The sequence below is a fragment of the Engystomops pustulosus genome, chromosome 3 (assembly GCF_040894005.1).
Source record: "Engystomops pustulosus chromosome 3, aEngPut4.maternal, whole genome shotgun sequence".
In the NCBI taxonomy this organism is placed as follows: Eukaryota; Metazoa; Chordata; class Amphibia; order Anura; family Leptodactylidae; genus Engystomops; species Engystomops pustulosus.
In genome coordinates, this window is record NC_092413.1 from 5,564,474 (window position 1) to 5,589,207 (window position 24,734).

General features: G+C 55.0%; 1 protein-coding gene across 1 annotated transcript in view; it reads right to left on the bottom strand.

The window, feature by feature from the left end:
• The window catches only part of ABCC10 (ATP binding cassette subfamily C member 10), a 70,009-nt gene extending 45,275 nt beyond the window's left edge, over nt 1-24,734 (bottom strand). Inside the window, exon 1 of the mRNA XM_072139829.1 lies at nt 24,690-24,734. The gene's annotated coding sequence lies outside the window, so the exon portion shown is untranslated. The remainder of the gene's footprint in view (nt 1-24,689) is intronic.

The following is a 24,734-nucleotide window of genomic DNA, read 5'->3' on the forward strand; positions in this document are numbered from 1 at the left end:
GGGGACCCTGTCCCCTGTGTGTAGATGTCTTGGTATCTCACAGTTGGGACCCCTGTCCCCTGTGTGTAGATATCTTGGTATCTCCCAGTTGGGGTCCCTGTCCCCTGTGTGTAGATGTCTTGGTATCTCCCAGTTGGGGTCCCTGTCCCCCTGTGTGTAGATGTCTTGGTATCTCCCAGTTGGGGTCCCTGTCCCCATGTGTGTAGATATCTTGGTATCTCCCAGTTGGGGCCCCTGTCCCCTGTGTGTAGATATATTGGTATCTCCCAGTTGGGGCCCCTGTCCCCTGTGCGTAGATGTCTTGGTATCTCCCAGTTGGGGTCCCTGTCCCCCTGTGTGTAGATGTCTTGGTATCTCCCAGTTAGGGTCCCTGTCCCCCTGTGTGTAGATATCTTGGTATCTCCCAGTTGGGGTCCATGTCCCCTGTCTATAGATATCTTGGTATCTCCCAGTTGGGGCCCCTGTCCCCTGTGTATAGATGTCTTGGTATCTCCCAGTTGGGGCCCCTGTCCCCTGTGTGTAGATGTCTTGGTATCTCCCAGTTGGGGCCCCTGTCCCCTGTGTGTAGATATCTTGGTATCTCCCAGTTGGGGTCCCTGCCCCCCTGTGTGTAGATGTCTTGGTATCTCCCAGTTGGGGTCCCTGTCCCCATGTGTGTAGATATCTTGGTATCTCCCAGTTGGGGCCCCTGTCCCCTGTGTGTAGATGTCTTGGTATCTCCCAGTTGGGATCCCTGTCCCCTGTGTGTAGATGTCTTGGTATCTCCCAGTTGGGGTCCCTGCCCCCCTGTGTGTAGATGTCTTGGTATCTCCCAGTTGGGGCCCCTGTCCCCTGTCTATAGATATCTTGGTATCTCCCAGTTTAGGCCCCTGTACCCTGTGTGTAGATGTCTTAGTATCTCCCAGTTGGGGTCCCTGTCCCCTGTGCGTAGATATCTTGGTATCTCCCAGTTGGGGTCCCTGTCCCCATGGGTGTAGATATCTTGGTATCTCCCAGTTGGGGCCCCTGTCCCCTGTGTGTAGATGTCTTGGTATCTCCCAGTTGGGGACCCTGTCCCCTGTGTGTAGATGTCTTGGTATCTCCCAGTTGGGGACCCTGTCCCCTGTGTGTAGATGTCTTGGTATCTCCCTGTTGGGGTCCCTGTCCCCTGTGTGTAGATGTCTTGGTATTTCCCAGTTGGGGCCCCTGTCCCCTGTGTGTAGATATCTTGGTATCTCCCAGTTGGGGCCCCTGTCCCCTGTGTGTAGATGTCTTGGTATCTCCCAGTTGGGGCCCCTGTCCCCTGTGTGTAGATGTCTTGGTATCTCCCAGTTGGGGCCCCTGTCCCCCTGTGTGTAGATGTCTTGGTATCTCCCAGTTGGGGCCCCTGTCCCCCTGTGTGTAGATGTCTTGGTATCTCCCAGTTGGGGCCCCTGTCCCCTGTCTATAGATATCTTGGTATCTCCCAGTTGGGGCCCCTGTCCCCTGTGTGTAGATGTCTTGGTATCTCCCAGTTGGGGACCCTGTCCCCTGTGTGTAGATGTCTTGGTATCTCACAGTTGGGACCCCTGTCCCCTGTGTGTAGATATCTTGGTATCTCCCAGTTGGGGTCCCTGTCCCCTGTGTGTAGATGTCTTGGTATCTCCCAGTTGGGGTCCCTGTCCCCCTGTGTGTAGATGTCTTGGTATCTCCCAGTTGGGGTCCCTGTCCCCATGTGTGTAGATATCTTGGTATCTCCCAGTTGGGGCCCCTGTCCCCTGTGTGTAGATGTCTTGGTATCTCCCAGTTGGGGCCCCTGTCCCCCTGTGTGTAGATGTCTTGGTATCTCCCAGTTGGGGCCCCTGTCCCCCTGTGTGTAGATGTCTTGGTATCTTCCAGTTGGGGCCCCTGTCCCCTGTCTATAGATATCTTGATATCTCCCAGTTGGGGCCCCTGTCCCCCTGTGTGTAGATATCTTGGTATATCCCAGTTGAGCCCCTATCCCCTGTGTGTAGATATCTTGGTATCTCCCAGTTGGGGTCCCTGCCCCCTGTTTGTAGATGTCTTGGTATCTCCCAGTTGGGGTCCCTGTCCCCCTGTGTGTAGATGTCTTTGTATCTCCCAGTTGGGGTCCCTGTCCCCCTGTGTGTAGATATCTTGGTATCTCCCAGTTGGGGTCCATGTCCCCTGTCTATAGATATCTTGGTATCTCCCAGTTGGGGCCCCTGTCCCCTGTGTATAGATGTCTTGGTATCTCCCAGTTGGGGCCCCTGTCCCCTGTGTGTAGATGTCTTGGTATCTCCCAGTTGGGGCCCCTGTCCCCTGTGTGTAGATATCTTGGTATCTCCCAGTTGGGGTCCCTGCCCCCCTGTGTGTAGATGTCTTGGTATCTCCCAGTTGGGGTCCCTGTCCCCATGTGTGTAGATATCTTGGTATCTCCCAGTTGGGGCCCCTGTCCCCTGTGTGTAGATGTCTTGGTATCTCCCAGTTGGGATCCCTGTCCCCCTGTGTGTAGATGTCTTGGTATCTCCCAGTTGGGGTCCCTGTCCCCATGTGTGTAGATATCTTGGAATCTTCCAGTTGGGGCCCCTGTCCCCTGTCTATAGATATCTTGATATCTCCTAGTTGGGCCCCTGTCCCCCTGTGTGTAGATATCTTGGTATATCCCAGTTGGGGCCCCTATCCCCTGTGTGTAGATATCTTGGTATCTCCCAGTTGGGGCCCCTGTCCCCCTGTGTGTAGATGTCTTGGTATCTCCCAGTTGGGGTCCCTGTCCCCCTGTGTGTAGATGTCTTGGTATCTTCCAGTCGGGGCCCCTGTCCCCCTGTGTGTAGTTGTCTTGGTATCTCCCAGTTGGGGTCCCTGTCCCCTGTGTGTAGATGTCTTGGTATCTCCCAGTTGGGGCCCCTGTCCCCTGTGTGTAGATGTCTTGGTATCTCCCAGTTGGGGCCCCTGTCCCCTGTGTGTAGATGTCTTGGTATCTCCCATTTGGGGTCCCTGTCCCCTATGTGTAGATATCTTGGTATCTCCCAGTTGGGGTCCCTGCCCCCCTGTATGTAGATGTCTTGGTATCTCCCAGTTGGGGTCCCTGTCCCCTGTGTGTAGATATCTTGGTATCTCCCAGTTGGGGCCCCTGTCCCCTTTGTGTAGATATCTTGGTATCTCCCAGTTGCTGCCCCTGTCCCCCTGTGTGTAGATGTCTTGGTATCTCCCAGTTGGGGTCCCTGTCCCCGGTGTGTAGATATCTTGGTATCTCCCAGTTGGGGTCCCTGTACCCTGTGTGTAGATGTCTTGGTATCTCCCAGTTGGGGCCCCTGTCCCCTGTGTGTAGATGTGTTGGTATCTCCCAGTTGGGGCCCCTGTCCCCTGTCTATAGATATCTTGATATCTCCTAGTTGGGCCCCTGTCCCCCTGTGTGTAGATATCTTGGTATCTCCCAGTTGGGGCCCCTGTCCCCTGTGTGTAGATATATTGGTATCTCCCAGTTGGGGCCCCTGTCCCCTGTGTGTAGATGTCTTGGTATCTCCCAGTTGGGGTCCCTGTCCCCCTGTGTGGATGTCTTGGTATCTCCCAGTTGGGGTCCCTGTCCCCCTGTGTGTAGATATCTTGGTATCTCCCAGTTGGGGTCCATGTCCCCTGTCTATAGATATCTTGGTATCTCCCAGTTGGGGCCCCTGTCCCCTGTGTATAGATGTCTTGGTATCTCCCAGTTGGGGCCCCTGTCCCCTGTGTGTAGATGTCTTGGTATCTCCCAGTTGGGGCCCCTGTCCCCTGTGTGTAGATATCTTGGTATCTCCCAGTTGGGGTCCCTGCCCCCCTGTGTGTAGATGTCTTGGTATCTCCCAGTTGGGGTCCCTGTCCCCATGTGTGTAGATATCTTGGTATCTCCCAGTTGGGGCCCCTGTCCCCTGTGTGTAGATGTCTTGGTATCTCCCATTTGGGATCCCTGTCCCCTGTGTGTAGATGTCTTGGTATCTCCCAGTTGGGGTCCCTGCCCCCCTGTGTGTAGATGTCTTGGTATCTCCCAGTTGGGGCCCCTGTCCCCTGTCTATAGATATCTTGGTATCTCCCAGTTTAGGCCCCTGTACCCTGTGTGTAGATGTCTTAGTATCTCCCAGTTGGGGTCCCTGTCCCCTGTGCGTAGATATCTTGGTATCTCCCAGTTGGGGTCCCTGTCCCCATGGGTGTAGATATCTTGGTATCTCCCAGTTGGGGCCCCTGTCCCCTGTGTGTAGATGTCTTGGTATCTCCCAGTTGGGGACCCTGTCCCCTGTGTGTAGATGTCTTGGTATCTCCCAGTTGGGGACCCTGTCCCCTGTGTGTAGATGTCTTGGTATCTCCCTGTTGGGGTCCCTGTCCCCTGTGTGTAGATGTCTTGGTATTTCCCAGTTGGGGCCCCTGTCCCCTGTGTGTAGATATCTTGGTATCTCCCAGTTGGGGCCCCTGTCCCCTGTGTGTAGATGTCTTGGTATCTCCCAGTTGGGGCCCCTGTCCCCTGTGTGTAGATGTCTTGGTATCTCCCAGTTGGGGCCCCTGTCCCCCTGTGTGTAGATGTCTTGGTATCTCCCAGTTGGGGCCCCTGTCCCCCTGTGTGTAGATGTCTTGGTATCTCCCAGTTGGGGCCCCTGTCCCCTGTCTATAGATATCTTGGTATCTCCCAGTTGGGGCCCCTGTCCCCTGTGTGTAGATGTCTTGGTATCTCCCAGTTGGGGACCCTGTCCCCTGTGTGTAGATGTCTTGGTATCTCACAGTTGGGACCCCTGTCCCCTGTGTGTAGATATCTTGGTATCTCCCAGTTGGGGTCCCTGTCCCCTGTGTGTAGATGTCTTGGTATCTCCCAGTTGGGGTCCCTGTCCCCCTGTGTGTAGATGTCTTGGTATCTCCCAGTTGGGGTCCCTGTCCCCATGTGTGTAGATATCTTGGTATCTCCCAGTTGGGGCCCCTGTCCCCTGTGTGTAGATGTCTTGGTATCTCCCAGTTGGGGCCCCTGTCCCCCTGTGTGTAGATGTCTTGGTATCTCCCAGTTGGGGTCCCTGTCCCCATGTGTGTAGATATCTTGGTATCTTCCAGTTGGGGCCCCTGTCCCCTGTCTATAGATATCTTGATATCTCCCAGTTGGGGCCCCTGTCCCCCTGTGTGTAGATATCTTGGTATATCCCAGTTGGGGCCCCTATCCCCTGTGTTTAGATATCTTGGTATCTCCCAGTTGGGGTCCCTGTCCCCTGTATGTAGATGTCTTGTTATCTCCCAGTTGGGGTCCCTGTCCCCCTGTGTGTAGATGTCTTGGTATCTCCCAGTTGGGGTCCCTGTCCCCCTGTGTGTAGATATCTTGGTATCTCCCAGTTGGGGTCCATGTCCCCTGTCTATAGATATCTTGGTATCTCCCAGTTGGGGCCCCTGTCCCCTGTGTATAGATGTCTTGGTATCTCCCAGTTGGGGCCCCTGTCCCCTGTGTGTAGATGTCTTGGTATCTCCCAGTTGGGGCCCCTGTCCCCTGTGTGTAGATATCTTGGTATCTCCCAGTTGGGGTCCCTGCCCCCCTGTGTGTAGATGTCTTGGTATCTCCCAGTTGGGGTCCCTGTCCCCATGTGTGTAGATATCTTGGTATCTCCCAGTTGGGGCCCCTGTCCCCTGTGTGTAGATGTCTTGGTATCTCCCAGTTGGGATCCCTGTCCCCCTGTGTGTAGATGTCTTGGTATCTCCCAGTTGGGGTCCCTGTCCCCATGTGTGTAGATATCTTGGAATATTCCAGTTGGGGCCCCTGTCCCCTGTCTATAGATATCTTGATATCTCCTAGTTGGGCCCCTGTCCCCCTGTGTGTAGATATCTTGGTATATCCCAGTTGGGGCCCCTATCCCCTGTGTGTAGATATCTTGGTATCTCCCAGTTGGGGCCCCTTTCCCCCTGTGTGTAGATGTCTTGGTATCTCCCAGTTGGGGTCCCTGTCCTCCTGTGTGTAGATGTCTTGGTATCTCCCAGTCGGGGCCCCTGTCCCCCTGTGTGTAGATGTCTTGGTATCTCCCAGTTGGGGTCCCTGTCCCCTGTGTGTAGATGTCTTGGTATCTCCCAGTTGGGGCCCCTGTCCCCTGTGTGTAGATATCTTGGTATCTCACAGTTGGGACCCCTGTCCCCTGTCTATAGATATCTTGGTATCTCCCAGTTGGGGTCCCTGTCCCCTGTGTGTAGATATCTTGGTATCTCCCAGTTGGGGCCCCTGTCCCCTGTGTGTAGATGTCTTGGTATCTCCCAGTTGGGGTCCCTGTCCCCTATGTGTAGATATCTTGGTATCTCCCAGTTGGGGTCCCTGCCCCCCTGTATGTAGATGTCTTGGTATCTCCCAGTTGGGGTCCCTGTCCCCTGTGTGTAGATATCTTGGTATCTCCCAGTTGGGGCCCCTGTCCCCTTTGTGTAGATATCTTGGTATCTCCCAGTTGCTGCCCCTGTCCCCCTGTGTGTAGATGTCTTGGTATCTCCCAGTTGGGGTCCCTGTCCCCGGTGTGTAGATATCTTGGTATCTCCCAGTTGGGGTCCCTGTCCCCTGTGTGTAGATGTCTTGGTATCTCCCAGTTGGGGCCCCTGTCCCCTGTGTGTAGATGTGTTGGTATCTCCCAGTTGGGGCCCCTGTCCCCTGTCTATAGATATCTTGGTATCTCCCAGTTGGGGTCCCTGCCCCCCTGTGTGTAGATGTCTTGGTATCTCCCAGTTGGGGTCCCTGTCCCCATGTGTGTAGATATCTTGGTATCTCCCAGTTGGGGCCCCTGTCCCCTGTGTGTAGATGTCTTGGTATCTCCCAGTTGGGATCCCTGTCCCCCTGTGTGTAGATGTCTTGGTATCTCCCAGTTGGGGTCCCTGTCCCCATGTGTGTAGATATCTTGGAATCTTCCAGTTGGGGCCCCTGTCCCCTGTCTATAGATATCTTGATATCTCCTAGTTGGGCCCCTGTCCCCCTGTGTGTAGATATCTTGGTATATCCCAGTTGGGGCCCCTTTCCCCTGTGTGTAGATATCTTGGTATCTCCCAGTTGGGGCCCCTGTCCCCCTGTGTGTAGATGTCTTGGTATCTCCCAGTTGGGGTCCCTGTCCCCCTGTGTGTAGATGTCTTGGTATCTCCCAGTCGGGGCCCCTGTCCCCCTGTGTGTAGATGTCTTGGTATCTCCCAGTTGGGGTCCCTGTCCCCTGTGTGTAGATGTCTTGGTATCTCCCAGTTGGGGCCCCTGTCCCCTGTGTGTAGATGTCTTGGTATCTCCCAGTTGGGGCCCCTGTCCCCTGTGTGTAGATGTCTTGGTATCTCCCAGTTGGGGTCCCTGTCCCCTATGTGTAGATATCTTGGTATCTCCCAGTTGGGGTCCCTGCCCCCCTGTATGTAGATGTCTTGGTATCTCCCAGTTGGGGTCCCTGTCCCCTGTGTGTAGATATCTTGGTATCTCCCAGTTGGGGCCCCTGTCCCCTGTGTGTAGATATCTTGGTATCTCCCAGTTGCTGCCCCTGTCCCCCTGTGTGTAGATGTCTTGGTATCTCCCAGTTGGGGTCCCTGTCCCCTGTGTGTAGATGTGTTGGTATCTCCCAGTTGGGGCCCCTGTCCCCTGTCTATAGATATCTTGGTATCTCCCAGTTGGGGCCCCTGTCCCCTGTGTGTAGATGTCTTGGTATCTCCCAGTTGGGGTCTCTGTCCCCTGTGTGTAGATATCTTGGTATCTCCCAGTTGGGGTCCCTGTCCCCCTGTGTGTAGATATCTTGGTATCTCCCAGTTGGGGCCCCTGAGTGTAGATGTCTTGGTATCTCCCAGTTGGGGCCCCTATCCCCCTGTGTGTAAATGTCTTGGTATCTCCCAGTTGGGGCCCCTGAGTGTAGATGTCTTGGTATCTCCCAGTTGGGGCCCCTATCCCCCTGTGTGTAAATGTCTTGGTATCTCCCAGTTGGGGCCCCTGTGTGTAGATGTCTTGGTATTTCCCAGTTAGGGCCCCTGTCCCCTGTGTGTAGATATATTGGTATCTCCCAGTTGGGGTCCCTGTCCCCCTGTGTGTAGATGTCTTGGTATCTCCCAGTTGGGGCCCCTGTCCCCTGTGTGTAGATGTCTTGGTATCTCCCAGTTGGGGTCCCTGCCCCCCTGTGTGTAGATGTCTTGGTATCTCCCAGTTGGGGCCCCTGTCCCCCTGTGTGTAGATATCTTGGTATCTCCCAGTTGGGGTCCATGTCCCCTGTCTATAGATATCTTGGTATCTCCCAGTTGGGGCCCCTGTCCCCTGTGTATAGATGTCTTGGTATCTCCCAGTTGGGGCCCCTGTCCCCTGTGTGTAGATGTCTTGGTATCTCCCAGTTGGGGCCCCTGTCCCCTGTGTGTAGATATCTTGGTATCTCCCAGTTGGGGTCCCTGTCCCCCTGTGTGTAGATGTCTTGGTATCTCCCAGTTGGGGTCCATGTCCCCATGTGTGTAGATATCTTGGTATCTCCCAGTTGGGGCCCCTGTCCCCTGTGTGTAGATGTCTTGGTATCTCCCAGTTGGGATCCCTGTCCCCCTGTGTGTAGATGTCTTGGTATCTCCCAGTTGGGGTCCCTGTCCCCATGTGTGTAGATATCTTGGAATCTTCCAGTTGGGGCCCCTGTCCCCTGTCTATAGATATCTTGATATCTCCTAGTTGGGCCCCTGTCCCCCTGTGTGTAGATATCTTGGTATCTCCCAGTTGGGGCCCCTGTCCCCGGTGTGTAGATGTCTTGGTATCTCTTAGTTGGGGCCCCTGTCCCCCTGTGTGTAGATATCTTGGTATCTCCCAGTTGGGGCCCCTGTCCCCCTGTGTGTAGATGTCTTGGTATCTCCCAGTTGGGGTCCCTGTCCCCCTGTGTGTAGATGTCTTGGTATCTCCCAGTTGGGGCCCCTGTCCCCCTGTGTGTAGATGTCTTGGTATCTCCCAGTTGGGGTCCCTGTCCCCGGTGTGTAGATGTCTTGGTATCTCCCAGTTGGGGCCCCTGTCCCCTGTGTGTAGATGTCTTGGTATCTCCCAGTTGGGGCCCCTGTCCCCTGTGTGTAGATGTCTTGGTATCTCCCAGTTGGGGTCCCTGTCCCCTATGTGTAGATATCTTGGTATCTCCCAGTTGGGGTCCCTGCCCCCCTGTATGTAGATGTCTTGGTATCTCCCAGTTGGGGTCCCTGTCCCCTGTGTGTAGATATCTTGGTATCTCCCAGTTGGGGCCCCTGTCCCCTGTGTGTAGATATCTTGGTATCTCCCAGTTGCTGCCCCTGTCCCCCTGTGTGTAGATGTCTTGGTATCTCCCAGTTGGGGTCCCTGTCCCCATGTGTAGATGTCTTGGTATCTCCCAGTTGGGGTCCCTGTCCCCTGTGTGTAGATATCTTGGTATCTCCCATTTGCTGCCCCTGTCCCCTGTGTGTAGATATCTTGGTATCTCCCAGTTGGGGCCCCTGTCCCCGTGTGTAGATGTCTTGGTATCTCCCAGTTGGGGCCCCTGTCCCCTGTGTGTAGATGTCTTGGTATCTCCCAGTTGGGGTCCCTGTCCCCTGTGTGTAGATGTCTTGGTATCTCCCAGTTGGGGCCCCTGTCCCCTGTCTATAGATATCTTGGTATCTCCCAGTTGGGGTCCCTGTCCCCTGTGTGTAGATATCTTGGTATCTCCCAGTTTGGGCCCCTGTCCCCGTGTGTAGATGTCTTGGTATCTCCCAGTTGGGGCCCCTGTCCCCTGTGTGTAGATGTCTTGGTATCTCCCAGTTGGGGTCCCTGTCCCCTGTGTGTAGATGTCTTGGTATCTCCCAGTTGGGGCCCCTGTCCCCTGTGTGTAGATGTCTTGGTATCTCCCAGTTGGGGTCCCTGTCCCCTGTGTGTAGATGTCTTGGTATCTCCCAGTTGGGGCCCCTGTCCCCTGTCTATAGATATCTTGGTATCTCCCAGTTGGGGTCCCTGTCCCCTGTGTGTAGATATCTTGGTATCTCCCAGTTTGGGCCCCTGTCCCCGTGTGTAGATGTCTTGGTATCTCCCAGTTGGGGCCCCTGTCCCCTGTGTGTAGATGTCTTGGTATCTCCCAGTTGGGGTCCCTGTCCCCTGTGTGTAGATGTCTTGGTATCTCCCAGTTGGGGCCCCTGTCCCCCTGTGTGTAGATGTCTTGGTATCTCCCAGTTGGGGCCCCTGTCCCCCTGTGTGTAGATGTCTTGGTATCTTCCAGTTGGGGCCCCTGTCCCCTGTCTATAGATATCTTGATATCTCCCAGTTGGGGCCCCTGTCCCCCTGTGTGTAGATATCTTGGTATATCCCAGTTGGGGCCCCTATCCCCTGTGTGTAGATATCTTGGTATCTCCCAGTTGGGGTCCCTGCCCCCTGTTTGTAGATGTCTTGGTATCTCCCAGTTGGGGTCCCTGTCCCCCTGTGTGTAGATGTCTTGGTATCTCCCAGTTGGGGTCCCTGTCCCCCTGTGTGTAGATATCTTGGTATCTCCCAGTTGGGGTCCATGTCCCCTGTCTATAGATATCTTGGTATCTCCCAGTTGGGGCCCCTGTCCCCTGTGTATAGATGTCTTGGTATCTCCCAGTTGGGGCCCCTGTCCCCTGTGTGTAGATGTCTTGGTATCTCCCAGTTGGGGCCCCTGTCCCCTGTGTGTAGATATCTTGGTATCTCCCAGTTGGGGTCCCTGCCCCCCTGTGTGTAGATGTCTTGGTATCTCCCAGTTGGGGTCCCTGTCCCCATGTGTGTAGATATCTTGGTATCTCCCAGTTGGGGCCCCTGTCCCCTGTGTGTAGATGTCTTGGTATCTCCCAGTTGGGATCCCTGTCCCCCTGTGTGTAGATGTCTTGGTATCTCCCAGTTGGGGTCCCTGTCCCCATGTGTGTAGATATCTTGGAATCTTCCAGTTGGGGCCCCTGTCCCCTGTCTATAGATATCTTGATATCTCCTAGTTGGGCCCCTGTCCCCCTGTGTGTAGATATCTTGGTATATCCCAGTTGGGGCCCCTATCCCCTGTGTGTAGATATCTTGGTATCTCCCAGTTGGGGCCCCTGTCCCCCTGTGTGTAGATGTCTTGGTATCTCCCAGTTGGGGTCCCTGTCCCCCTGTGTGTAGATGTCTTGGTATCTTCCAGTCGGGGCCCCTGTCCCCCTGTGTGTAGTTGTCTTGGTATCTCCCAGTTGGGGTCCCTGTCCCCTGTGTGTAGATGTCTTGGTATCTCCCAGTTGGGGCCCCTGTCCCCTGTGTGTAGATGTCTTGGTATCTCCCAGTTGGGGCCCCTGTCCCCTGTGTGTAGATGTCTTGGTATCTCCCAGTTGGGGTCCCTGTCCCCTATGTGTAGATATCTTGGTATCTCCCAGTTGGGGTCCCTGCCCCCCTGTATGTAGATGTCTTGGTATCTCCCAGTTGGGGTCCCTGTCCCCTGTGTGTAGATATCTTGGTATCTCCCAGTTGGGGCCCCTGTCCCCTTTGTGTAGATATCTTGGTATCTCCCAGTTGCTGCCCCTGTCCCCCTGTGTGTAGATGTCTTGGTATCTCCCAGTTGGGGTCCCTGTCCCCGGTGTGTAGATATCTTGGTATCTCCCAGTTGGGGTCCCTGTCCCCTGTGTGTAGATGTCTTGGTATCTCCCAGTTGGGGCCCCTGTCCCCTGTGTGTAGATGTGTTGGTATCTCCCAGTTGGGGCCCCTGTCCCCTGTCTATAGATATCTTGATATCTCCTAGTTGGGCCCCTGTCCCCCTGTGTGTAGATATCTTGGTATCTCCCAGTTGGGGCCCCTGTCCCCTGTGTGTAGATATATTGGTATCTCCCAGTTGGGGCCCCTGTCCCCTGTGTGTAGATGTCTTGGTATCTCCCAGTTGGGGTCCCTGTCCCCCTGTGTGGATGTCTTGGTATCTCCCAGTTGGGGTCCCTGTCCCCCTGTGTGTAGATATCTTGGTATCTCCCAGTTGGGGTCCATGTCCCCTGTCTATAGATATCTTGGTATCTCCCAGTTGGGGCCCCTGTCCCCTGTGTATAGATGTCTTGGTATCTCCCAGTTGGGGCCCCTGTCCCCTGTGTGTAGATGTCTTGGTATCTCCCAGTTGGGGCCCCTGTCCCCTGTGTGTAGATATCTTGGTATCTCCCAGTTGGGGTCCCTGCCCCCCTGTGTGTAGATGTCTTGGTATCTCCCAGTTGGGGTCCCTGTCCCCATGTGTGTAGATATCTTGGTATCTCCCAGTTGGGGCCCCTGTCCCCTGTGTGTAGATGTCTTGGTATCTCCCATTTGGGATCCCTGTCCCCTGTGTGTAGATGTCTTGGTATCTCCCAGTTGGGGTCCCTGCCCCCCTGTGTGTAGATGTCTTGGTATCTCCCAGTTGGGGCCCCTGTCCCCTGTCTATAGATATCTTGGTATCTCCCAGTTTAGGCCCCTGTACCCTGTGTGTAGATGTCTTAGTATCTCCCAGTTGGGGTCCCTGTCCCCTGTGCGTAGATATCTTGGTATCTCCCAGTTGGGGTCCCTGTCCCCATGGGTGTAGATATCTTGGTATCTCCCAGTTGGGGCCCCTGTCCCCTGTGTGTAGATGTCTTGGTATCTCCCAGTTGGGGTCCCTGTCCCCCTGTGTGGATGTCTTGGTATCTCCCAGTTGGGGTCCCTGTCCCCCTGTGTGTAGATATCTTGGTATCTCCCAGTTGGGGTCCATGTCCCCTGTCTATAGATATCTTGGTATCTCCCAGTTGGGGCCCCTGTCCCCTGTGTATAGATGTCTTGGTATCTCCCAGTTGGGGCCCCTGTCCCCTGTGTGTAGATGTCTTGGTATCTCCCAGTTGGGGCCCCTGTCCCCTGTGTGTAGATATCTTGGTATCTCCCAGTTGGGGTCCCTGCCCCCCTGTGTGTAGATGTCTTGGTATCTCCCAGTTGGGGTCCCTGTCCCCATGTGTGTAGATATCTTGGTATCTCCCAGTTGGGGCCCCTGTCCCCTGTGTGTAGATGTCTTGGTATCTCCCATTTGGGATCCCTGTCCCCTGTGTGTAGATGTCTTGGTATCTCCCAGTTGGGGTCCCTGCCCCCCTGTGTGTAGATGTCTTGGTATCTCCCAGTTGGGGCCCCTGTCCCCTGTCTATAGATATCTTGGTATCTCCCAGTTTAGGCCCCTGTACCCTGTGTGTAGATGTCTTAGTATCTCCCAGTTGGGGTCCCTGTCCCCTGTGCGTAGATATCTTGGTATCTCCCAGTTGGGGTCCCTGTCCCCATGGGTGTAGATATCTTGGTATCTCCCAGTTGGGGCCCCTGTCCCCTGTGTGTAGATGTCTTGGTATCTCCCAGTTGGGGACCCTGTCCCCTGTGTGTAGATGTCTTGGTATCTCCCAGTTGGGGACCCTGTCCCCTGTGTGTAGATGTCTTGGTATCTCCCAGTTGGGGTCCCTGTCCCCTGTGTGTAGATGTCTTGGTATTTCCCAGTTGGGGCCCCTGTCCCCTGTGTGTAGATATCTTGGTATCTCCCAGTTGGGGCCCCTGTCCCCTGTGTGTAGATGTCTTGGTATCTCCCAGTTGGGGCCCCTGTCCCCTGTGTGTAGATGTCTTGGTATCTCCCAGTTGGGGCCCCTGTCCCCCTGTGTGTAGATGTCTTGGTATCTCCCAGTTGGGGCCCCTGTCCCCCTGTGTGTAGATGTCTTGGTATCTCCCAGTTGGGGCCCCTGTCCCCTGTCTATAGATATCTTGGTATCTCCCAGTTGGGGCCCCTGTCCCCTGTGTGTAGATGTCTTGGTATCTCCCAGTTGGGGACCCTGTCCCCTGTGTGTAGATGTCTTGGTATCTCACAGTTGGGACCCCTGTCCCCTGTGTGTAGATATCTTGGTATCTCCCAGTTGGGGTCCCTGTCCCCTGTGTGTAGATGTCTTGGTATCTCCCAGTTGGGGTCCCTGTCCCCCTGTGTGTAGATGTCTTGGTATCTCCCAGTTGGGGTCCCTGTCCCCATGTGTGTAGATATCTTGGTATCTCCCAGTTGGGGCCCCTGTCCCCTGTGTGTAGATATATTGGTATCTCCCAGTTGGGGCCCCTGTCCCCTGTGCGTAGATGTCTTGGTATCTCCCAGTTGGGGTCCCTGTCCCCCTGTGTGTAGATGTCTTGGTATCTCCCAGTTAGGGTCCCTGTCCCCCTGTGTGTAGATATCTTGGTATCTCCCAGTTGGGGTCCATGTCCCCTGTCTATAGATATCTTGGTATCTCCCAGTTGGGGCCCCTGTCCCCTGTGTATAGATGTCTTGGTATCTCCCAGTTGGGGCCCCTGTCCCCTGTGTGTAGATGTCTTGGTATCTCCCAGTTGGGGCCCCTGTCCCCTGTGTGTAGATATCTTGGTATCTCCCAGTTGGGGTCCCTGCCCCCCTGTGTGTAGATGTCTTGGTATCTCCCAGTTGGGGTCCCTGTCCCCATGTGTGTAGATATCTTGGTATCTCCCAGTTGGGGCCCCTGTCCCCTGTGTGTAGATGTCTTGGTATCTCCCAGTTGGGATCCCTGTCCCCTGTGTGTAGATGTCTTGGTATCTCCCAGTTGGGGTCCCTGCCCCCCTGTGTGTAGATGTCTTGGTATCTCCCAGTTGGGGCCCCTGTCCCCTGTCTATAGATATCTTGGTATCTCCCAGTTTAGGCCCCTGTACCCTGTGTGTAGATGTCTTAGTATCTCCCAGTTGGGGTCCCTGTCCCCTGTGCGTAGATATCTTGGTATCTCCCAGTTGGGGTCCCTGTCCCCATGGGTGTAGATATCTTGGTATCTCCCAGTTGGGGCCCCTGTCCCCTGTGTGTAGATGTCTTGGTATCTCCCAGTTGGGGACCCTGTCCCCTGTGTGTAGATGTCTTGGTATCTCCCAGTTGGGGACCCTGTCCCCTGTGTGTAGATGTCTTGGTATCTCCCTGTTGGGGTCCCTGTCCCCTGTGTGTAGATGTCTTGGTATTTCCCAGTTGGGGCCCCTGTCCCCTGTGTGTAGATATCTTGGTATCTCCCAGTTGGGGCCCCTGTCCCCTGTGTGTAGATGTCTTGGTATCTCCCAGTTGGGGCCCCTGTCCCCTGTGTGTAGATGTCTTGGTATCTCCCAGTTGGGGACCCTGTCCCCCTGTGTGTAGATGTCTTGGTATCTCCCAGTTGGGGCCCCTGTCCCCCTGTGTGTAGATGTCTTGGTATCTCCCAGTTGGGGCCCCTGTCCCCTGTCTATAGATATCTTGGTATCTCCCAGTTGGGGCCCCTGTCCCCTGTGTGTAGATGTCTTGGTATCTCCCAGTTGGGGACCCTGTCCCCTGTGTGTAGATGTCTTGGTATCTCACAGTTGGGACCCCTGTCCCCTGTGTGTAGATATCTTGGTATCTCCCAGTTGGGGTCCCTGTCCCCTGTGTGTAGATGTCTTGGTATCTCCCAGTTGGGGTCCCTGTCCCCCTGTGTGTAGATGTCTTGGTATCTCCCAGTTGGGGTCCCTGTCCCCATGTGTGTAGATATCTTGGTATCTCCCAGTTGGGGCCCCTGTCCCCTGTGTGTAGATGTCTTGGTATCTCCCAGTTGGGGCCCCTGTCCCCCTGTGTGTAGATGTCTTGGTATCTCCCAGTTGGGGCCCCTGTCCCCCTGTGTGTAGATGTCTTGGTATCTTCCAGTTGGGGCCCCTGTCCCCTGTCTATAGATATCTTGATATCTCCCAGTTGGGGCCCCTGTCCCCCTGTGTGTAGATATCTTGGTATATCCCAGTTGGGGCCCCTATCCCCTGTGTGTAGATATCTTGGTATCTCCCAGTTGGGGTCCCTGCCCCCTGTTTGTAGATGTCTTGGTATCTCCCAGTTGGGGTCCCTGTCCCCCTGTGTGTAGATGTCTTTGTATCTCCCAGTTGGGGTCCCTGTCCCCCTGTGTGTAGATATCTTGGTATCTCCCAGTTGGGGTCCATGTCCCCTGTCTATAGATATCTTGGTATCTCCCAGTTGGGGCCCCTGTCCCCTGTGTATAGATGTCTTGGTATCTCCCAGTTGGGGCCCCTGTCCCCTGTGTGTAGATGTCTTGGTATCTCCCAGTTGGGGCCCCTGTCCCCTGTGTGTAGATATCTTGGTATCTCCCAGTTGGGGTCCCTGCCCCCCTGTGTGTAGATGTCTTGGTATCTCCCAGTTGGGGTCCCTGTCCCCATGTGTGTAGATATCTTGGTATCTCCCAGTTGGGGCCCCTGTCCCCTGTGTGTAGATGTCTTGGTATCTCCCAGTTGGGATCCCTGTCCCCCTGTGTGTAGATGTCTTGGTATCTCCCAGTTGGGGTCCCTGTCCCCATGTGTGTAGATATCTTGGAATCTTCCAGTTGGGGCCCCTGTCCCCTGTCTATAGATATCTTGATATCTCCTAGTTGGGCCCCTGTCCCCCTGTGTGTAGATATCTTGGTATATCCCAGTTGGGGCCCCTATCCCCTGTGTGTAGATATCTTGGTATCTCCCAGTTGGGGCCCCTGTCCCCCTGTGTGTAGATGTCTTGGTATCTCCCAGTTGGGGTCCCTGTCCCCCTGTGTGTAGATGTCTTGGTATCTTCCAGTCGGGGCCCCTGTCCCCCTGTGTGTAGTTGTCTTGGTATCTCCCAGTTGGGGTCCCTGTCCCCTGTGTGTAGATGTCTTGGTATCTCCCAGTTGGGGCCCCTGTCCCCTGTGTGTAGATGTCTTGGTATCTCCCAGTTGGGGCCCCTGTCCCCTGTGTGTAGATGTCTTGGTATCTCCCATTTGGGGTCCCTGTCCCCTATGTGTAGATATCTTGGTATCTCCCAGTTGGGGTCCCTGCCCCCCTGTATGTAGATGTCTTGGTATCTCCCAGTTGGGGTCCCTGTCCCCTGTGTGTAGATATCTTGGTATCTCCCAGTTGGGGCCCCTTTGTGTAGATATCTTGGTATCTCCCAGTTGCTGCCCCTGTCCCCCTGTGTGTAGATGTCTTGGTATTTCCCAGTTGGGGTCCCTGTCCCCGGTGTGTAGATATCTTGGTATCTCCCAGTTGGGGTCCCTGTACCCTGTGTGTAGATGTCTTGGTATCTCCCAGTTGGGGCCCCTGTCCCCTGTGTGTAGATGTGTTGGTATCTCCCAGTTGGGGCCCCTGTCCCCTGTCTATAGATATCTTGATATCTCCTAGTTGGGCCCCTGTCCCCCTGTGTGTAGATATCTTGGTATCTCCCAGTTGGGGCCCCTGTCCCCTGTGTGTAGATATATTGGTATCTCCCAGTTGGGGCCCCTGTCCCCTGTGTGTAGATGTCTTGGTATCTCCCAGTTGGGGTCCCTGTCCCCCTGTGTGGATGTCTTGGTATCTCCCAGTTGGGGTCCCTGTCCCCCTGTGTGTAGATATCTTGGTATCTCCCAGTTGGGGTCCATGTCCCCTGTCTATAGATATCTTGGTATCTCCCAGTTGGGGCCCCTGTCCCCTGTGTATAGATGTCTTGGTATCTCCCAGTTGGGGCCCCTGTCCCCTGTGTGTAGATGTCTTGGTATCTCCCAGTTGGGGCCCCTGTCCCCTGTGTGTAGATATCTTGGTATCTCCCAGTTGGGGTCCCTGCCCCCCTGTGTGTAGATGTCTTGGTATCTCCCAGTTGGGGTCCCTGTCCCCATGTGTGTAGATATCTTGGTATCTCCCAGTTGGGGCCCCTGTCCCCTGTGTGTAGATGTCTTGGTATCTCCCATTTGGGATCCCTGTCCCCTGTGTGTAGATGTCTTGGTATCTCCCAGTTGGGGTCCCTGCCCCCCTGTGTGTAGATGTCTTGGTATCTCCCAGTTGGGGCCCCTGTCCCCTGTCTATAGATATCTTGGTATCTCCCAGTTTAGGCCCCTGTACCCTGTGTGTAGATGTCTTAGTATCTCCCAGTTGGGGTCCCTGTCCCCTGTGCGTAGATATCTTGGTATCTCCCAGTTGGGGTCCCTGTCCCCATGGGTGTAGATATCTTGGTATCTCCCAGTTGGGGCCCCTGTCCCCTGTGTGTAGATGTCTTGGTATCTCCCAGTTGGGGACCCTGTCCCCTGTGTGTAGATGTCTTGGTATCTCCCAGTTGGGGACCCTGTCCCCTGTGTGTAGATGTCTTGGTATCTCCCAGTTGGGGTCCCTGTCCCCTGTGTGTAGATGTCTTGGTATTTCCCAGTTGGGGCCCCTGTCCCCTGTGTGTAGATATCTTGGTATCTCCCAGTTGGGGCCCCTGTCCCCTGTGTGTAGATGTCTTGGTATCTCCCAGTTGGGGCCCCTGTCCCCTGTGTGTAGATGTCTTGGTATCTCCCAGTTGGGGCCCCTGTCCCCCTGTGTGTAGATGTCTTGGTATCTCCCAGTTGGGGCCCCTGTCCCCCTGTGTGTAGATGTCTTGGTATCTCCCAGTTGGGGCCCCTGTCCCCTGTCTATAGATATCTTGGTATCTCCCAGTTGGGGCCCCTGTCCCCTGTGTGTAGATGTCTTGGTATCTCCCAGTTGGGGACCCTGTCCCCTGTGTGTAGATGTCTTGGTATCTCACAGTTGGGACCCCTGTCCCCTGTGTGTAGATATCTTGGTATCTCCCAGTTGGGGTCCCTGTCCCCTGTGTGTAGATGTCTTGGTATCTCCCAGTTGGGGTCCCTGTCCCCCTGTGTGTAGATGTCTTGGTATCTCCCAGTTGGGGTCCCTGTCCCCATGTGTGTAGATATCTTGGTATCTCCCAGTTGGGGCCCCTGTCCCCTGTGTGTAGATGTCTTGGTATCTCCCAGTTGGGGCCCCTGTCCCCCTGTGTGTAGATGTCTTGGTATCTCCCAGTTGGGGTCCCTGTCCCCATGTGTGTAGATATCTTGGTATCTTCCAGTTGGGGCCCCTGTCCCCTGTCTATAGATATCTTGATATCTCCCAGTTGGGGCCCCTGTCCCCCTGTGTGTAGATATCTTGGTATATCCCAGTTGGGGCCCCTATCCCCTGTGTTTAGATATCTTGGTATCTCCCAGTTGGGGTCCCTGTCCCCTGTATGTAGATGTCTTGTTATCTCCCAGTTGGGGTCCCTGTCCCCCTGTGTGTAGATGTCTTGGTATCTCCCAGTTGGGGTCCCTGTCCCCCTGTGTGTAGATATCTTGGTATCTCCCAGTTGGGGTCCATGTCCCCTGTCTATAGATATCTTGGTATCTCCCAGTTGGGGCCCCTGTCCCCTGTGTATAGATGTCTTGGTATCTCCCAGTTGGGGCCCCTGTCCCCTGTGTGTAGATGTCTTGGTATCTCCCAGTTGGGGCCCCTGTCCCCTGTGTGTAGATATCTTGGTATCTCCCAGTTGGGGTCCCTGCCCCCCTGTGTGTAGATGTCTTGGTATCTCCCAGTTGGGGTCCCTGTCCCCATGTGTGTAGATATCTTGGTATCTCCCAGTTGGGGCCCCTGTCCCCTGTGTGTAGATGTCTTGGTATCTCCCAGTTGGGATCCCTGTCCCCCTGTGTGTAGATGTCTTGGTATCTCCCAGTTGGGGTCCCTGTCCCCATGTGTGTAGATATCTTGGAATATTCCAGTTGGGGCCCCTGTCCCCTGTCTATAGATATCTTGATATCTCCTAGTTGGGCCCCTGTCCCCCTGTGTGTAGATATCTTGGTATATCCCAGTTGGGGCCCCTATCCCCTGTGTGTAGATATCTTGGTATCTCCCAGTTGGGGCCCCTTTCCCCCTGTGTGTAGATGTCTTGGTATCTCCCAGTTGGGGTCCCTGTCCTCCTGTGTGTAGATGTCTTGGTATCTCCCAGTCGGGGCCCCTGTCCCCCTGTGTGTAGATGTCTTGGTATCTCCCAGTTGGGGTCCCTGTCCCCTGTGTGTAGATGTCTTGGTATCTCCCAGTTGGGGCCCCTGTCCCCTGTGTGTAGATATCTTGGTATCTCACAGTTGGGACCCCTGTCCCCTGTCTATAGATATCTTGGTATCTCCCAGTTGGGGTCCCTGTCCCCTGTGTGTAGATATCTTGGTATCTCCCAGTTGGGGCCCCTGTCCCCTGTGTGTAGATGTCTTGGTATCTCCCAGTTGGGGTCCCTGTCCCCTATGTGTAGATATCTTGGTATCTCCCAGTTGGGGTCCCTGCCCCCCTGTATGTAGATGTCTTGGTATCTCCCAGTTGGGGTCCCTGTCCCCTGTGTGTAGATATCTTGGTATCTCCCAGTTGGGGCCCCTGTCCCCTTTGTGTAGATATCTTGGTATCTCCCAGTTGCTGCCCCTGTCCCCCTGTGTGTAGATGTCTTGGTATCTCCCATTTGGGGTCCCTGTCCCCGGTGTGTAGATATCTTGGTATCTCCCAGTTGGGGTCCCTGTCCCCTGTGTGTAGATGTCTTGGTATCTCCCAGTTGGGGCCCCTGTCCCCTGTGTGTAGATGTGTTGGTATCTCCCAGTTGGGGCCCCTGTCCCCTGTCTATAGATATCTTGGTATCTCCCAGTTGGGGTCCCTGCCCCCCTGTGTGTAGATGTCTTGGTATCTCCCAGTTGGGGTCCCTGTCCCCATGTGTGTAGATATCTTGGTATCTCCCAGTTGGGGCCCCTGTCCCCTGTGTGTAGATGTCTTGGTATCTCCCAGTTGGGATCCCTGTCCCCCTGTGTGTAGATGTCTTGGTATCTCCCAGTTGGGGTCCCTGTCCCCATGTGTGTAGATATCTTGGAATCTTCCAGTTGGGGCCCCTGTCCCCTGTCTATAGATATCTTGATATCTCCTAGTTGGGCCCCTGTCCCCCTGTGTGTAGATATCTTGGTATATCCCAGTTGGGGCCCCTTTCCCCTGTGTGTAGATATCTTGGTATCTCCCAGTTGGGGCCCCTGTCCCCCTGTGTGTAGATGTCTTGGTATCTCCCAGTTGGGGTCCCTGTCCCCCTGTGTGTAGATGTCTTGGTATCTCCCAGTCGGGGCCCCTGTCCCCCTGTGTGTAGATGTCTTGGTATCTCCCAGTTGGGGTCCCTGTCCCCTGTGTGTAGATGTCTTGGTATCTCCCAGTTGGGGCCCCTGTCCCCTGTGTGTAGATGTCTTGGTATCTCCCAGTTGGGGCCCCTGTCCCCTGTGTGTAGATGTCTTGGTATCTCCCAGTTGGGGTCCCTGTCCCCTATGTGTAGATATCTTGGTATCTCCCAGTTGGGGTCCCTGCCCCCCTGTATGTAGATGTCTTGGTATCTCCCAGTTGGGGTCCCTGTCCCCTGTGTGTAGATATCTTGGTATCTCCCAGTTGGGGCCCCTGTCCCCTGTGTGTAGATATCTTGGTATCTCCCAGTTGCTGCCCCTGTCCCCCTGTGTGTAGATGTCTTGGTATCTCCCAGTTGGGGTCCCTGTCCCCTGTGTGTAGATGTGTTGGTATCTCCCAGTTGGGGCCCCTGTCCCCTGTCTATAGATATCTTGGTATCTCCCAGTTGGGGCCCCTGTCCCCTGTGTGTAGATGTCTTGGTATCTCCCAGTTGGGGTCTCTGTCCCCTGTGTGTAGATATCTTGGTATCTCCCAGTTGGGGTCCCTGTCCCCCTGTGTGTAGATATCTTGGTATCTCCCAGTTGGGGCCCCTGAGTGTAGATGTCTTGGTATCTCCCAGTTGGGGCCCCTATCCCCCTGTGTGTAAATGTCTTGGTATCTCCCAGTTGGGGCCCCTGAGTGTAGATGTCTTGGTATCTCCCAGTTGGGGCCCCTATCCCCCTGTGTGTAAATGTCTTGGTATCTCCCAGTTGGGGCCCCTGTGTGTAGATGTCTTGGTATTTCCCAGTTAGGGCCCCTGTCCCCTGTGTGTAGATATATTGGTATCTCCCAGTTGGGGTCCCTGTCCCCCTGTGTGTAGATGTCTTGGTATCTCCCAGTTGGGGCCCCTGTCCCCTGTGTGTAGATGTCTTGGTATCTCCCAGTTGGGGTCCCTGCCCCCCTGTGTGTAGATGTCTTGGTATCTCCCAGTTGGGGCCCCTGTCCCCCTGTGTGTAGATATCTTGGTATCTCCCAGTTGGGGTCCATGTCCCCTGTCTATAGATATCTTGGTATCTCCCAGTTGGGGCCCCTGTCCCCTGTGTATAGATGTCTTGGTATCTCCCAGTTGGGGCCCCTGTCCCCTGTGTGTAGATGTCTTGGTATCTCCCAGTTGGGGCCCCTGTCCCCTGTGTGTAGATATCTTGGTATCTCCCAGTTGGGGTCCCTGTCCCCCTGTGTGTAGATGTCTTGGTATCTCCCAGTTGGGGTCCATGTCCCCATGTGTGTAGATATCTTGGTATCTCCCAGTTGGGGCCCCTGTCCCCTGTGTGTAGATGTCTTGGTATCTCCCAGTTGGGATCCCTGTCCCCCTGTGTGTAGATGTCTTGGTATCTCCCAGTTGGGGTCCCTGTCCCCATGTGTGTAGATATCTTGGAATCTTCCAGTTGGGGCCCCTGTCCCCTGTCTATAGATATCTTGATATCTCCTAGTTGGGCCCCTGTCCCCCTGTGTGTAGATATCTTGGTATCTCCCAGTTGGGGCCCCTGTCCCCGGTGTGTAGATGTCTTGGTATCTCTTAGTTGGGGCCCCTGTCCCCCTGTGTGTAGATATCTTGGTATCTCCCAGTTGGGGCCCCTGTCCCCCTGTGTGTAGATATCTTGGTATCTCCCAGTTGGGGTCCATGTCCCCTGTCTATAGATATCTTGGTATCTCCCAGTTGGGGCCCCTGTCCCCTGTGTATAGATGTCTTGGTATCTCCCAGTTGGGGCCCCTGTCCCCTGTGTGTAGATGTCTTGGTATCTCCCAGTTGGGGCCCCTGTCCCCTGTGTGTAGATATCTTGGTATCTCCCAGTTGGGGTCCCTGTCCCCCTGTGTGTAGATGTCTTGGTATCTCCCAGTTGGGGTCCATGTCCCCATGTGTGTAGATATCTTGGTATCTCCCAGTTGGGGCCCCTGTCCCCTGTGTGTAGATGTCTTGGTATCTCCCAGTTGGGATCCCTGTCCCCCTGTGTGTAGATGTCTTGGTATCTCCCAGTTGGGGTCCCTGTCCCCATGTGTGTAGATATCTTGGAATCTTCCAGTTGGGGCCCCTGTCCCCTGTCTATAGATATCTTGATATCTCCTAGTTGGGCCCCTGTCCCCCTGTGTGTAGATATCTTGGTATCTCCCAGTTGGGGCCCCTGTCCCCGGTGTGTAGATGTCTTGGTATCTCTTAGTTGGGGCCCCTGTCCCCCTGTGTGTAGATATCTTGGTATCTCCCAGTTGGGGCCCCTGTCCCCCTGTGTGTAGATGTCTTGGTATCTCCCAGTTGGGGTCCCTGTCCCCCTGTGTGTAGATGTCTTGGTATCTCCCAGTTGGGGCCCCTGTCCCCCTGTGTGTAGATGTCTTGGTATCTCCCAGTTGGGGTCCCTGTCCCCGGTGTGTAGATGTCTTGGTATCTCCCAGTTGGGGCCCCTGTCCCCTGTGTGTAGATGTCTTGGTATCTCCCAGTTGGGGCCCCTGTCCCCTGTGTGTAGATGTCTTGGTATCTCCCAGTTGGGGTCCCTGTCCCCTATGTGTAGATATCTTGGTATCTCCCAGTTGGGGTCCCTGCCCCCCTGTATGTAGATGTCTTGGTATCTCCCAGTTGGGGTCCCTGTCCCCTGTGTGTAGATATCTTGGTATCTCCCAGTTGGGGCCCCTGTCCCCTGTGTGTAGATATCTTGGTATCTCCCAGTTGCTGCCCCTGTCCCCCTGTGTGTAGATGTCTTGGTATCTCCCAGTTGGGGTCCCTGTCCCCATGTGTAGATGTCTTGGTATCTCCCAGTTGGGGTCCCTGTCCCCTGTGTGTAGATATCTTGGTATCTCCCAGTTGCTGCCCCTGTCCCCTGTGTGTAGATATCTTGGTATCTCCCAGTTGGGGCCCCTGTCCCCGTGTGTAGATGTCTTGGTATCTCCCAGTTGGGGCCCCTGTCCCCTGTGTGTAGATGTCTTGGTATCTCCCAGTTGGGGTCCCTGTCCCCTGTGTGTAGATGTCTTGGTATCTCCCAGTTGGGGCCCCTGTCCCCTGTCTATAGATATCTTGGTATCTCCCAGTTGGGGTCCCTGTCCCCTGTGTGTAGATATCTTGGTATCTCCCAGTTTGGGCCCCTGTCCCCGTGTGTAGATGTCTTGGTATCTCCCAGTTGGGGCCCCTGTCCCCTGTGTGTAGATGTCTTGGTATCTCCCAGTTGGGGTCCCTGTCCCCTGTGTGTAGATGTCTTGGTATCTCCCAGTTGGGGCCCCTGTCCCCTGTGTGTAGATGTCTTGGTATCTCCCAGTTGGGGTCCCTGTCCCCTGTGTGTAGATGTCTTGGTATCTCCCAGTTGGGGCCCCTGTCCCCTGTCTATAGATATCTTGGTATCTCCCAGTTGGGGTCCCTGTCCCCTGTGTGTAGATATCTTGGTATCTCCCAGTTTGGGCCCCTGTCCCCGTGTGTAGATGTCTTGGTATCTCCCATTTGGGGTCCCTGTCCCCTGTGTGTAGATGTCTTGGTATCTCCCAGTTGGGGCCCCTGTCCCCTGTCTATAGATATCTTGGTATCTCCCAGTTGGGGTCCCTGTCCCCTGTGTGTAGATATCTTGGTATCTCCCAGTTTGGGCCCCTGTCCCCGTGTGTAGATGTCTTGGTATCTCCCAGTTGGGGCCCCTGTCCCCTGTGTGTAGATGTCTTGGTATCTCCCAGTTGGGGTCCCTGTCCCCTGTGTGTAGATGTCTTGGTATCTCCCAGTTGGGGCCCCTGTCCCCTGTGTGTAGAGTCTCAGTATGTCACTTACCTCCAGGTAGGTTCCCCTGTGTGTAGAGTCTCAGTATGTCACTTACCTCCAGGTAGGTTCCCCTGTGTGTAGAGTCTCAGTATGTCACTTACCTCCAGGTAGGTTCCCCTGTGTGTAGAGTCTCAGTATGTCACTTACCTCCAGGTAGGTTCTCCCGGTGTTGGTTCTTCTCCCGCCTCACGA